Genomic DNA, 13,365 nt, shown 5'->3' with positions numbered 1-13,365 from the left:
CTGTGAGCAGTTACATATCAAATGGAGACAGATGATGATAATGTATGGTTTAAAGGGAAAAAAACTTTTTCATTTTTCACTTTATTTAAACATAATTGCTTTAGAGCATTGACAAATAGTAAAATGCAGGGGCTTTCTGTGGAGTTCACTGCAGTAAAAAGTGTCTCCTATGTAATTTGGATTCATTTTCTTTTTAGAATGCATATACTTATAAACTAGAAGCTAAAGTGATTAAAATCCCATTTAAAACTTCAGAGAATCCCAGTGAAATTTTGTAACTGGTTTGAAATATAATCATCACTGAAATATAATGTTCTTGGTGCCACAACCTTTGAAAATGCGACTTTTGCTCTTAAACAATGTGGATGGGAATTTGACATGTGATTTAAAAACGTGTCCATGTTAAATTGCATAAGCACGACTTGAGAATGTGCTAATTGAACCCATGCAGTTCTGTTTGCATTTGATGTTGAATGGCATAAATATAAATAACAGTAAAAGGTACAAGTTTGAATAAAATCTGTTCAGGAAAGTACTGATTTACTTTGAAGTGCTGTAAAATGCTGTAGATGATGGAAGTATCAGATTTCTGAGGTGAGTTTCTCAAAGAAGAATCAGACACATTGATAATTAATCTCAAGATGCAGGAAATTAAACATGTTTATGAACTGATTTTGCTTCCTGAAATTATATCATTTGAGTAAGAAGAAAAAGATTTACTTAATTAGATGGAGTATTTGATATACAGAATGAAGTCATATATATATATATTGTTGAATTTGACACAGTTCAGTCTATGGAAATCTGTAGACCCTTGACTGGCTTCTGAGAAATTATTAAAAAAGGGTAGAGGGCCTCACTACTCATTTGGGGAAAACCAGTGGATCTTTCATTATATAAGTATTTATAGTAAATTTTCCTGGGAAATACAGACAGGTGTTTTATGCGCCTTCTGGTTTGTTTCCTTGTGTGTTTTGGTTTTTTTCAGTATTTTTCACAACTAGATTTGTTCTTGTTGCTTCTTATTTACTTTTAATTTCTTTTTTTTTTCTGAATGAGAGGACTCAAATTTTTAGTGTTGAGGGGGAAAATATCCCCACAACCTCTTGTGATATGTAATAGTTTTCTAGCTGCCACAGTGAAATTTAATAGTTCAGAAATTGTGGGGTTTCTCACTGTTTACAAAGACACAGTGGCTGTTATCTCCTTGCTTTAATGAGAATAGGAGCTCAAAGGATAATTTGGTATTTGACAGATAAGAAATTGGACAAGCAGGTGTGATAGGTATACATATACATTTTTTGACAGTGTTCTTGACAGTATCAGCTATTTCACCAGCTTTTCAAAGCAGGAAGAGAAACCTTCAGTAAACATGAGTATGCAACATGTCAGAATTCAAATATGAAGTTTAATATGTTTTCTCAAGGATAAGACAAGTTCTCATAAATTTCTTTTTTTTTCTTTCTTTTTTTTTTCATTTTGGATCCCTCTCATCCTGGAAATGTCCTGTAACCAGTCTTCTTGTGAAATTAACATAGATTTTTTTATTTTTTCTGGGCATGTGTAATATTCTTAGGATGCAGTTAATCTGAATAGGCCTTAATTTAGAGTAAAATATATTAATTGGCTAGAGAATAGGAATTGAATGCATGCTTCAGTGATTTAGTCTTTCATACTCATAATATTCTAAGCCTTTTACAAGTCCAATATGGCATTAGTTTTGCAGCAGTGAAGCACATGCATTCTTTGATAAAACAATTTGTTTTGCTCTGACATTACAATTTTTCTTAGATAGTTATGCAAGGTTTGGTGAGACTTACAGAATATTCTAGTCAGGCAAAAATAAATAGTGCCATATCTTCCCTTTAGCTGTGGTCTAGGTTTCTGAACTTAAAGGAGAAAAGGGAAAGTCTTTCTCAGCTTCTAGATCTGACTGTGCACAGGCAGGAATCACAAGATGTTCCATGCCCTGAGTGATATGGTGTGGTTTTGCTGGTGGCCCACCCCTCTTTTTTTTTCCCTCCTCTTTTTTGGTTTTGTTTCCTGCTGCCTTTTTTTTTTTTTTTTTTTGAAGTTATTTTAGTTTTTGGAGATGGAAAGAATTACATGTGTATTTTAGATTATATACTATTACATTTGTATAAAATTTCCCTTTTCCTCATCGTGGTCAAAAAGAGAAATGACATAAGGATTGAAGAGCAGATTCTTCCCTAGCTGGGGCATTTGTAGCAGGACAGTGCCCAAACTGCTGGGCATGTACCTTGCAGTGTGTCAGTGTAACTGCACAGATCTGATCATTGCAGATGCTCAGACATTATGAACTTCTTGTCAGTGTTTGGCACTCACCTGCCAGCTGTTCATGGGGAATGGTTTAGATTCTGCTCATCCCTATTGAGAAATGAACTTTGTCTGTTTAGTTATTTTTAGTCTTTCATAGGCCTTGGTGGCACATAAATGAATCCAAGGGATGAGTTCTAGATTGCCTTAATTTGTGACAGTGATGGGGGCTATTTCCAGGGTTTCCATAGGAATAGGAACAATGTTCTCCATGTAAGTTCATGAGGTAATGATAATGGAATAGAGTAGGAAGTGTTGACTAAGTCTTGTTTGTTTCTATGGTAACTGCAGCTAGTTTAAATTTCAGTTGTGCATTTTCTGAATATTTATTTATTATTGACAATAGTGAGGGGGTTTTTTGCAGGCTTTTTTGCTCTGGATTGAGGGTGGGCTTCTGCCCAGAGTCTGGTGAGAAAGTTCTTCTATTGCACATAGGTCTTTAAAACTGCACGTAGGTGCTACATTTAGATGTAGCGGTTCTGATTGTTGCTGTACTTTTTATTTCTGGGGAACTGCTGTAATTTCAGTGGATCTTATACTTAAAGGAATAATGCATACTGCATGGTGATTCTTGGGGTGTCCTCTGCAGGACCAGGAGCTGGATACAATGATCCTAATGCATCCCTTATTTCAGCATATTCTATGATTAACATATGCTAATCTTAAATTTTCTTTTCTCTGAGATTTTTCATTTAGTTATATGGCTAATCAAACATAAACTGTATTTTTTCTACTCAATTTTACCAGTTTTAAGTACTGCTATGTGAAGAATAGATAAGGTTAGCATAAGGTACATGAACTGGTAAAATCAAATGAAGAAATGAATAAACAGTACATTTTATAATGAAATGGCATGAAATACACTCAGAACTGGACTTAAAACATTGCATTTGAATTCTTAACTCAAAAGGTGGAAAAGTAGAAAATTAGTGTATACATAACACGTACAATTTATCTTAATTAAAACTCCTTATTTTTATAGGCCTCCTTTTTGTAAGCCAGATCTCACTCTAGCCTAGTCTACCTTATTTTCAGTCAGGTTATAGCTGCTGATATGGAAGTTGCCCATTTTAAAGTTATCTTCAGACTTAGGGCTGTGTTGCAGGGACTTTCATGACCTTTAGATAGTTGACCATGCTTGCAGAAACCATTCTAATAGTATTTAAAACCATGTGGCTTTTCCTTACAGCGGGAATAAATATCTTCTGCTAAATATTTTTGCAAGTACCACTTCTTTTCTTGTCTAAATTAAGGTATGCATGGCATTCTGTCATTGAAATGAAGAAAAGCAAACACACTTTTAAAATAATGTATTAAGTTTTGAATGGTGTGATTATTTGGAGAAAGTAATGAAAGTGTTTTCTCTTCAGAAGGCAAACCTGGTTTAGGTCAACTTCTGTTAGACAGTGCTTCATTGGTGAAAAATTGGTGTAAGACTGCACTATTGATAACCTGTATTGCTGTATATCCATGTCAGACATGAGTTAAGGGCAAGTCTTTGCCACTTTTTTCTTGCATGAATCTAGCATGAAAGTGTGTAAATACAGAAATGTGCCTTGTTGTGATGCTGTGCTGATCCTCATGATCAGTGTGTAGTACAGGGGAAATTTACCTTCCACCTATGGGCCACTGACAACAGCCAGGTATTGAACAGAAGATACTAACACAATTTTGCATATTTACAAAGCTTACTGGAGGAGACAGATGGCTTCCCCTAAGGCATTTGTGCTGTTCCTATGTGAAGGGCTGCTCTGATGATGCAGTTGATAATATTGGGGTTTTTATGTGTTTTTTTTTTCCTCTTTGTGCTTAATGTATTTGAAAAAATAGTGCTTGTAATCAAAACACTCATGTGATAATGAATATTTTTGAAGAAAATTCTGTGTATGTTTTTGTACAGCTCTCCCATCATTCATTGTTCTGAGGCGTAGGGTAAATGGAACAAACTGCTAAGCTTGTGGTAAACAGAAGAATCTCCATTTTGATGTTCGGCAAAATTTTCACACAAAATATTGTCTATCAAAATCAGTTTCCTTTTCCTTCTTACCTATTTTTTTTTGTTTTTGAAACTGTTTTTAGGTATTTCTTGAATATTCAGAGGTTTCTTGAGGAATATTCTCAACATATCCCTCCTGGTGTCAGTAGTTTTATGTGGCTCCTTAAATTTGCGTTGCTTTGGCACAGGAGATTCCTCTCTGCTTTAATTAATGCTTTGTTTTAGCTTCAAATGCTGCATCAGAGACAACTTCAAAGCTTACTACCAAAGCTGCAGGAAGTCCCACTTTTCTTGTGAAGTCTGATGTCTGTACTGGTAAGGTTTGGAAGGCTTGGTTCAATTGAAGTAGTAGTAACTCTATATTTGCCTTTCTGAAAAGGGAGCAGGTAATCCAATGGTAGAAACTAGCATGAAGAACTTGTCAATTAGAAGTGAAAATCAGGGAATATTAACTGCTTGTTCCATATGTTTCAGCTAGAAGCTGGAAGCTCTTAGAGCCTTCCATAAATCCACAGCAAAATGCCATGAGTTTAAGGGAGAAACTTCCTTGTCCTCTTGAATGATCTTGCTCCTCCTTCCTAGTTAGAGTCCTCATCCTGCAGACACTTCCCTTCAGCTTGGGATAAAGATAGGAGAAAATATTTTGGGTAGGGACTGTGGGGAAAAAAGGCAAAGAGACAGAACTTTTCACAAGTTTGAAAAAGTCCTGGTGGCTCTTTGAGTCTCATGAAAACTGCTTCTATTCATCAGAGCTATCTAGGATAGGTGGGTGAAAAGGCAATTTCTGCAATGTAATGCCATGCCTTCTTATGAGCTATGGAATTGCTAACTGTGACTGTGAAGAAGGAGTCACAAAACTGACTTAATTGAGGCAGGGTAAATATAGAATGAGAAAGGAAACAGAATCTGATTTTTCCTCTATTTCTGGTCCAAACTTAATAAAATAAAAATTTCAAACACAGTATACTTGTTAGTGCTTAGAATGGGGATGCCACTTGGGAGCTAAAAGTGAAATGTGGAACCCAATCCTGCCTTCTGTAGACTGCATGCAAACTAAGCCATCCAGTTCTGTCAGATGCCCACAGTCCCCTCATTGAAAAACATGTAACTCCTACAGACTGTTAAAAAAATCAGTTTGTGCCTGTCAGGGGTAAAATCTTGTAAAAATTACTTCAGTAGAGATGAGTAGATTTTAGTGAGCCATCTGATTGTTGTGATATACAAAATGTGATCCTGTCATGAGCCTGCTGTAGAATACTAAGCTCTTGGTTCTTGTCAGCCATTATATTTAATCCTGTAACCTGTATTCTGAAGGTGAAGGTCCCTTGAGAAAGTATAGCTATGTATCTTGGTAACAAGTATGGGTATATTGTCAGCAGTTTAGTAACAATGCAAACTGTTTGTAATGTTCCTGTCAGCTGTTTAATTTTATATTTTTTCCTTTTTTTTTTAATCTGTTCATTATGACAAGCGAGAAAGTCTTCTCTTGTGAGTTGGGATGCTTTGTTTTGGATTTTAAAATCGAGCCAACTCAGATACTGGAAGGTTGAGTTCAGCTTTAGAGTGGCATTGGGACAGCTGGCACTTGATCTCTGCGGGCTGTGAGTGTCATTGGACTGTCTGGACAGTGTTCCCTGCTGCCATTTCTTGTCCATGCTGCAGTTTGGCCCCCATGCATATGGGAGCTGCACCAGTCAGTTCTATTGTTTCAGCTAAATCAGAGAGTTCTACGTTCTGCTCTAAGAAATTCAGCACGATATTTCTTGAGAATTATGGTAGTTTGTTCAGATTTATTTTTTCAAGGCTGCGGGTTTGTGGTTTTTGTTCTCAACCATGGCCAGAGCAAATTTTGTCATTGGTGCTTATGTCTGATTGGCTTTAATGAATATGATCAAGCTGCACACTGTCAGACAAGGTTTGAAAACTGCTTTGTGCTATACTTAGAGGATTTTATAAGAATATCAATGTAGATGAGAATCCAAAGTTTTTTCCCTATTACAAAACAGCAGCATAAATCATCATGTCATGCTAACAGAAAAGTATTGCAGAAACCCATAGGTATTCTCATAGCAATCTGTAAAAAATGGTTGTAATAATTTTCCTATAGAATACATTTTCTGATTTGCCTTGTTTTCTCTCATGGTAAATATTGCGAAGATATTTTGGATGGTTGGTGGTTATCAATTTGCTGTTGCAGATGGCTGAAAAGTGAAAAGTAACTAAGAATATCAAGTTACCAGATTGATAGGTTTACAGTTGCTGTTTGGTATTTTTAAGTACAATGGATAATTTCAAGTGTCTCTAGGCTGGAAAAGGTTGTCAGCCACTGGCTTAAAGCTTTTGGAGGAGTTAGCTGGGCAGAAAACTCTTCTCTATTTGAGGTATCATCTAGAGGATTCACAATAGATGGAGTGGTCCGTAGCAGAAACTTTAAATTCCTAAGCATTTTTGGTCACTCTTCAAAAATAATGGGAACAGTGTGAATTCAGTAGCTGCAGCATGTGACTGCTTGAAGTTTGACATGTTTTCTGTTCTCACATCTAATAGCAACTTGCATGACTTTGAACATGCAACTAAACTTTCTATTACTCCTTTGTTTCTGTGCATTAGAGGATTCAGATTAATTACCCATGCTTGTAAAAAGCATTGAAATCAGCTTTTAAAATTAGTGAAATCAGAACTTTTTTTTTCTCTCCCAATACACATTTTCTGCTCCAAAATACATTTCTGTCCTATGTAGTTAAATCAATGTAGTAATATGAAATGCATGTGTCTGCTTTATATAAATTTTGTATATTTATACATGAATGATTTTTACTTCCATATTATGCATTTGGAGATTGTATACTCATGTATCAATTTTTTTTACTATACAGGTTCTTTTCCTTAGTGTTTTCGTTCTGCACTTCTGCTTTTTTAAAAATTTCTTTTGGGTCTGATTGGTGCAGACAGATAAACAATCTGAATTTTTCCTTGCCATTCAGTCCATTAGAATTATTATGTATTCTCTTTTGGAAAAAGCCTTGGGCATCAACACTAGTTGCTTGTGGTCTCTTTATAGTTGATGTCTCTTCATATGAAAGATCAATTTTTTAATGATGCAGTTCCATTGGATATCCAAACCCACTGTTTTATTTCTACAAATGAAAAGCTTGTCTGTGTGAGAGGTTTTATTTTACTTAGAGAATGCATCTTGTAGTGTAAAAAAAAAGTTAGACCTTGTTTTATAAAAAGGAAATTATATAACTAGTTGAGTTATCATGAGTTAATTCAATGATATGGAATTACAAGAATAAGCATATGATGAAGCCTGAAAACTTTTAGTTTGCCACAAAGTAAGTGTTGGATTGAGAGAAACTTCAGTCTTGTCTTACCTCCTGTAGCTAAGAATATTGACATCAGATCCTTGTACTTGTAATGAAATCTCTACTTGTCTTGTTGATTTTTCAAGGAATAGGAATATATGAAAAAGCTTGGAAAATCTTCAGCTTTGTTACACTTTTATAACTAGCATACTAATTGAAAATAGCTTTATTATCTGCTATTCAGTCTCATTTACAGGTACAGTGATGAGTATGTGTGGATCCTCTTTCCCATTTTGTTTCAAATATGTTAATATTGCAACAACTTCTGACTTGGCATGAGTTTTGGTATTTTAGTGTTATTTAGGTGTTTATATAAGAAGGCTCATTGCTTTTGTCAGTAAGACAAAAAACATAGAAGAAACAGTTTTAAGTTTGGTTTGGTGCACTTGGGTTTGTTTTTATGTCTTAGGTTTTTTTTTGTAATTTTATTATTAATCTCTGCATTAAATTAGGCATCACCATTTGATAGGGTTGGAGTCAAATTTCAAGACTCCCAACCTTTTCTCAGCAAATCATGGCAGCATGAGCTGTTGAGGAATATTATATCTAGTTGCCAGTAAAATACTCTACAGAGAGAATTTTGCTAAGCAAAGCTCTGTGTGTACCTGATGGAAATGCAGGTGGGTGGAACTAATGACATCATATTTCTCTAGATTTTTTACATTATTCCTAATGAATATTTCAACCAGTTCACTTGATACTAAGCTAAGGCATGCTCTTTTGTTTTTTTTGATGTGAATACTGTAAGATGTTTTTTTTGAACTTGAATACTGTAAGATGAACTACTAATGGCCTACTGTTGCATCATATTATTTATTCCAAATGAAGGAATTAATGGTTTTTGTTATCAGTTCAGCAGGTTTATTCTTAAACATTCAAAATGCTTGGTCCTTCTTAATTCTTGCCTATCTTTTCTCTTTGTACTGAATGTGTCAGACTATACCAGACTGGGAGATTTCTATGGTTGTTTAAAGGATTCTGCTTCAGATCAGGGATTTTTAGTCTGAAATGCAGTATAGTCTCTCATGCTTTACCCTTAAGTTGAAACAAACAATAAAAAGTGTGTTTTGAGAAACTGTGCCTTGCTCTCATCTCTCAGGTTCAAAGACCACCTTTGCTTCTCACATTTCCAGAGAGCTGTGTACATGCCTATTATTTCCTAACATAATACATTTTCTACAACATAATACATTTTCTAATGTATTTTCTAATAACATAATACATTTTCTAAGTTTTGTTCTTGTGGATGATACAAAGCCCTTTGATTTCTCTAACAGAATATATCATTATGTCCAAGAATTTTCGTTTAGACATTAAAGGAATACAGTAAGTGCCTCCTGTACCTGTTTCCTGGTCTTTTATGCTGGATTAGTTTTGGCATGAGAGATGTGAAAAAGTGACTTTTTGTTATAAAAATGAATAACTGACTACAAAGAATTTAGCTTCACCTGGGCAACAGTCATTAAATATTAATGCATATAATTAGTACTACTACCTCTTGTGCTAGTTGCAGATATTATTGACTATTTATTTGGTGTGTGTGTGGATGTTTTATACTTTTTAGACTGGAGAAAAGGTAAACCAGTTGAATTTTAAAGCCTCCATGTAGAAAAAGTTGACAGCAGTATGTCTGCTGTGATAAGCAGTTACACTTTCAAGAACTGTAAAAACAAAATACATGCCTTTATTTGCTAGCAATGCCAAAAATATCTAAAAAGCATAAATTAGCTGACAGAAGTGTCGACAAGTGTGTTATTTGAGTTACCTTCCTCTGCGTGCTGGTTTGCTTCAAAAATACGTAGTGTGATTCTTTGTGAAAATGCTAAAAAAGAGTTCAGAGGAGAATCTAAGGCACTGTAAGACTGAAAGCATATTGGAACACAAAGTTAAAATCATTTCTAGCTTCTGGGTCGAGTTTTGGTCTTGTGCTTAACTGTGTAATTTAATTCAAGTTAGCTCAGTCGATCCATATTTACACTGCTTTAATTAAGGACAGGTGTAGATGGCTAAATTTGAGGATGAAAATAACATATATGGAATAGCATGTTCCTGTCAGAGAGCCAAATGAAGCTTTATCAGAACTGCAGACACCTGTCTTCCTACGAGAAATTTAAAGAGAATACATGTGCAGGCCCATTGGTAATGTAAAGCTAATTGTGGATTTTTTTCCCTAAAGGAAGATTAATAGGTTTTAGAATTAAAACAAAGCAGAAAAACTCTCCTGCCACAATCCTCTAGGGAGTTTCTAGGCTCAAGGTCAGATGCTGTTGAATAGAAATGAAATTCTGCCCAAACTCCCTCTGTCAAGCCTTTCCTTTGGCAGGACCAGATATGAGCATAATATTTAATGGTAGTGATAGTTAAAGTTTGAGCAAAAATTTGGCTGAAGCAGGTTCTTATAAATTTGGGGACATTCTGGTTTTTATATGGTTCTCTATAGCACTTGCAGTTTTCTAGACATCTTTTCAATGTTGGGATACTGTGCCTTATTTGCAGTTTGTGTATGTGAGCTTCAAGATGGAAAACTGACACTGGAAATTTTAGTACAACTTTTAGACTTGTCAGTGAGGTCTTCTCTCTTGTGTTTGACTAGAGAATTAGGTTTTTCCCTCCCCCACCGATGGAAGCCTTGCCATTTTTTCCTTGGTAAAATTCTATGAAATTAGTGAACCAATTTTTTCCCCGTTTCTGTGGGAACGGAATGTGAACCAATAAGTTTCAATAAAATATAATTTCTGATACAGTCATCTAGTAGTGCACTTTCTGCTGAACTGAAGGTCTGTTAAGTTTACACCCCTGCTTACATGGAAATGCATCCGTGTGATGGTTGTTCCCAAGGACATAAGCATCTCTACATGTTGTACTTGTATTATATTCTCAAAAGACAGCAAAGGAAACACAAACTCCTGAGTTGTGTGTATCTTCTGCTGATTCCAGTGGGAGCAGGGACTAGACATAATATTAACTTATTTAAACTGTATGCCTAGGTTTTAAAGTATGGGGATTAGATTTGGTTAATGGTTTTGTTAGTCTTTTGAAACAGTACTTGCTCATTTGCACTACAGTGTGGCAAAGATACCTGCTCTAAATGCAGAATTGGAGAACTTGATTTCTTTTTTGAGTTTTTCTTAAGAACATTTCTCTTTACTGCCATGCTGATTTCCTTTAATGTGGCATAGATAAATCCATGTTTGATAATAAATAAACAAAGGTGAATTTTATTCTTGCAATTTAAACAGATTTAGATTTACAGATTTAGACAGACTTAGATTTATTGACAGATTCAGTGTTCTATGAAAACTGTTAAAAACCACAAGGTTTGTATTAAATTGTGTGTACTTTCCTACACTGCATGACATTATCTATGGGTCTATAGATAAGATTTTTTTTGGTAAAGTATTTTAATGCAGCCATGTAGAGACCTTCATGCTGCTGTATAATAAAGCAAGGTCAAGGGAAGTTATAATGCAAAGCTTAATGCTTGGGGTTTTTTTCTTCATCTTAATATTTTATTTTTATAGTTGCAGGAAACCATGTTTTTAATGTGACCATTGCAGCAATAAAGTCTCATAGTATTTCACTGAATAGAGACAACAGTTAGAAGTGAAAAGCCTTTATTGCATGGGAGGCACATGTCAGCTTAGTTTATGGTAGTTGGAAAAGGAAAGGGAAAATTTTTAGGGGTTTTTCTTGTCCTACTGTACTAGAGGCCCCCCACCCCCCCCTCCATTTAGCCAGGTTAAGCCACCCTTGTGGAAAAGGTAATACATTTTATACTGAAAGCATTATATTAGTGTCAACATTTTCATTTAAAATCAATAGATCTAGTAATGTTTTAATTAACATAGTAAATTGCAAAGCATTTCTTTGAGAAGTACTTTGAAATAGTTACATGAAAAGACTATCAATCCAGTGTTAATATTATGAAATATCTTGACAACATAATGATTTCAATTAACTCTGGTTGGAAATTTAACTTGTACTCATGTAAAAAGCCCGAAAAGAAAAGTTGCTTAACATAAATTCTGGCAGGTGTGTAGTAATACTCATCTAAGTTATGTGGATATAAGACATAACCTGGAAACTGCTTCTTGGTTGAGCCAGCAACCTTTGGCTTTCCCCTGTAACATTTTATGTAGTTACATGCTACCATCTATGGAACACAGTAATCCATTACATTTTGTTCAGTTGGATGATGAGCACAGGCCACTGAGCCTCCACTTGAGAATCACTGACTTATCCATTTTTTAAATTTTTTTTTATCCTTTTTTTTTATTTTTTTTAATTCTGTTTTTGTTTGCATTCCTCTATCCCCTGGTACAGTACTCAAGATTATGATGGGTAAAATGTACTTGAGATGTCCCGCTACAGGTGCAGTTATTTTGACAAAAGTTGTCTTTCCAGAAGAGTCTGTAAGAGCAAATCAGTTATCTAGTACCAATTTTTTTTAAGCTGTAAGATACTCTGAGATATGACTCATTCATTAGAAGAATGTTTCATTACTTACCTTTCGAATGCTAGGATGGAAAAAGTGATCAATTTCTCTTGCTTCTTTCCATTTTCACACAAACACTCAGGTTGGGTTTTCATTTGAAGAAATGTGCCATGTTCAACAGTAGCGATAGTCCTTTTTCTTTTCCCTGAAAGACAGAGATAGTGTCAGAACCATGATGGACAGGCTGAAGTTTCATATGAGGCAGAAATATCTACCACCTGAAGGAAAAAAGAAAAAGCCCAAGAATAAAGGTTTTCAACCAATTTAGTTCTTCCCTCATAAATCTTCTCATTTGTGCTTGGAATGTAAAGGCTGTGCTTATTATTTATGTTTTTATATGTATTTATTTATTCTATGACTGCTCATTTGTCATATCAGTCTTACCTAAAAATGTTGAATGAGTTTGCTGTACTGATATAACAGAAAGCTCTATTAGTAGCTCTTACTGTTTTACAAGGCCCTGTGGGCAAAACAAGGTCAATAAAAGAAACCTCGTCTAGGTTTAGGAAACAAATGCATAAAAACTGTAACATTTCCATCATGTCTCATAAATCAGAGCTAGGCTTTCCTAAGCATTGCAAAACCCAAGAACATGAGCAAGTGCTTTTCTAGAGAGCTTTCAGTTTGATTAAGATGCAAAGAGGATATATGAGAGCCAAACTCAAATTGTGTAATTAACGTTGACCCAGGCTGTTAATATCCAAAATCAGAACTGAATATTGATTCACTCTGCCTCATTATTGAGCAGTTCATTTTGTTATTTTTATGATCTTACACTATATCAGTTCCAGAAACTCATGACTACAGTTAGTTGTTTAATTGGTAAGACTGTTTAGTCAAGCTATCCTGTTTGGAAGAAATACCCCATTCTTTTGTGATTCTGGCTGTTTGTCTTGTAGTAATGAGGAAAAAGGCTTTATGACTTCCTTTTATTTTGGAGAAGAACTAGCACTGAGAAATAATATCTGTTATACCCCTTTCCAGCCTTGCAAGGCAGAAGGAAAATTTGGGCATATTTAGCATCGGCTTCCTCTGCATCTCAGATGGCTTCTTTATGATTGTCTGTGCATGAAGGTGACTTGGATGAGGGGAAATGCCTTGGGATCTATTGTGTAGACAGGTTACTATAGAGGGTTTTTCCCTTGGCCCTTTCAGTTGAGGTAACCTGCTCT

At 35.1% G+C, this 13,365-nt stretch overlaps 1 protein-coding gene across 29 annotated transcripts in view; it reads left to right on the top strand.

Moving 5' to 3' along the window:
• Positions 1–13,365, top strand: part of KCNMA1 (potassium calcium-activated channel subfamily M alpha 1) — a 415,621-nt gene that overhangs the window by 116,952 nt on the left and 285,304 nt on the right. The gene's annotated exons all lie outside the window — the stretch shown is intronic.

Source organism: Molothrus aeneus, chromosome 8 (genome assembly GCF_037042795.1).
Source record: "Molothrus aeneus isolate 106 chromosome 8, BPBGC_Maene_1.0, whole genome shotgun sequence".
Classification (NCBI taxonomy): Eukaryota; Metazoa; Chordata; class Aves; order Passeriformes; family Icteridae; genus Molothrus; species Molothrus aeneus.
Note: the sequence above shows the minus strand (reverse complement) of the source record. Positions and strands in the feature narration are given on the sequence as shown.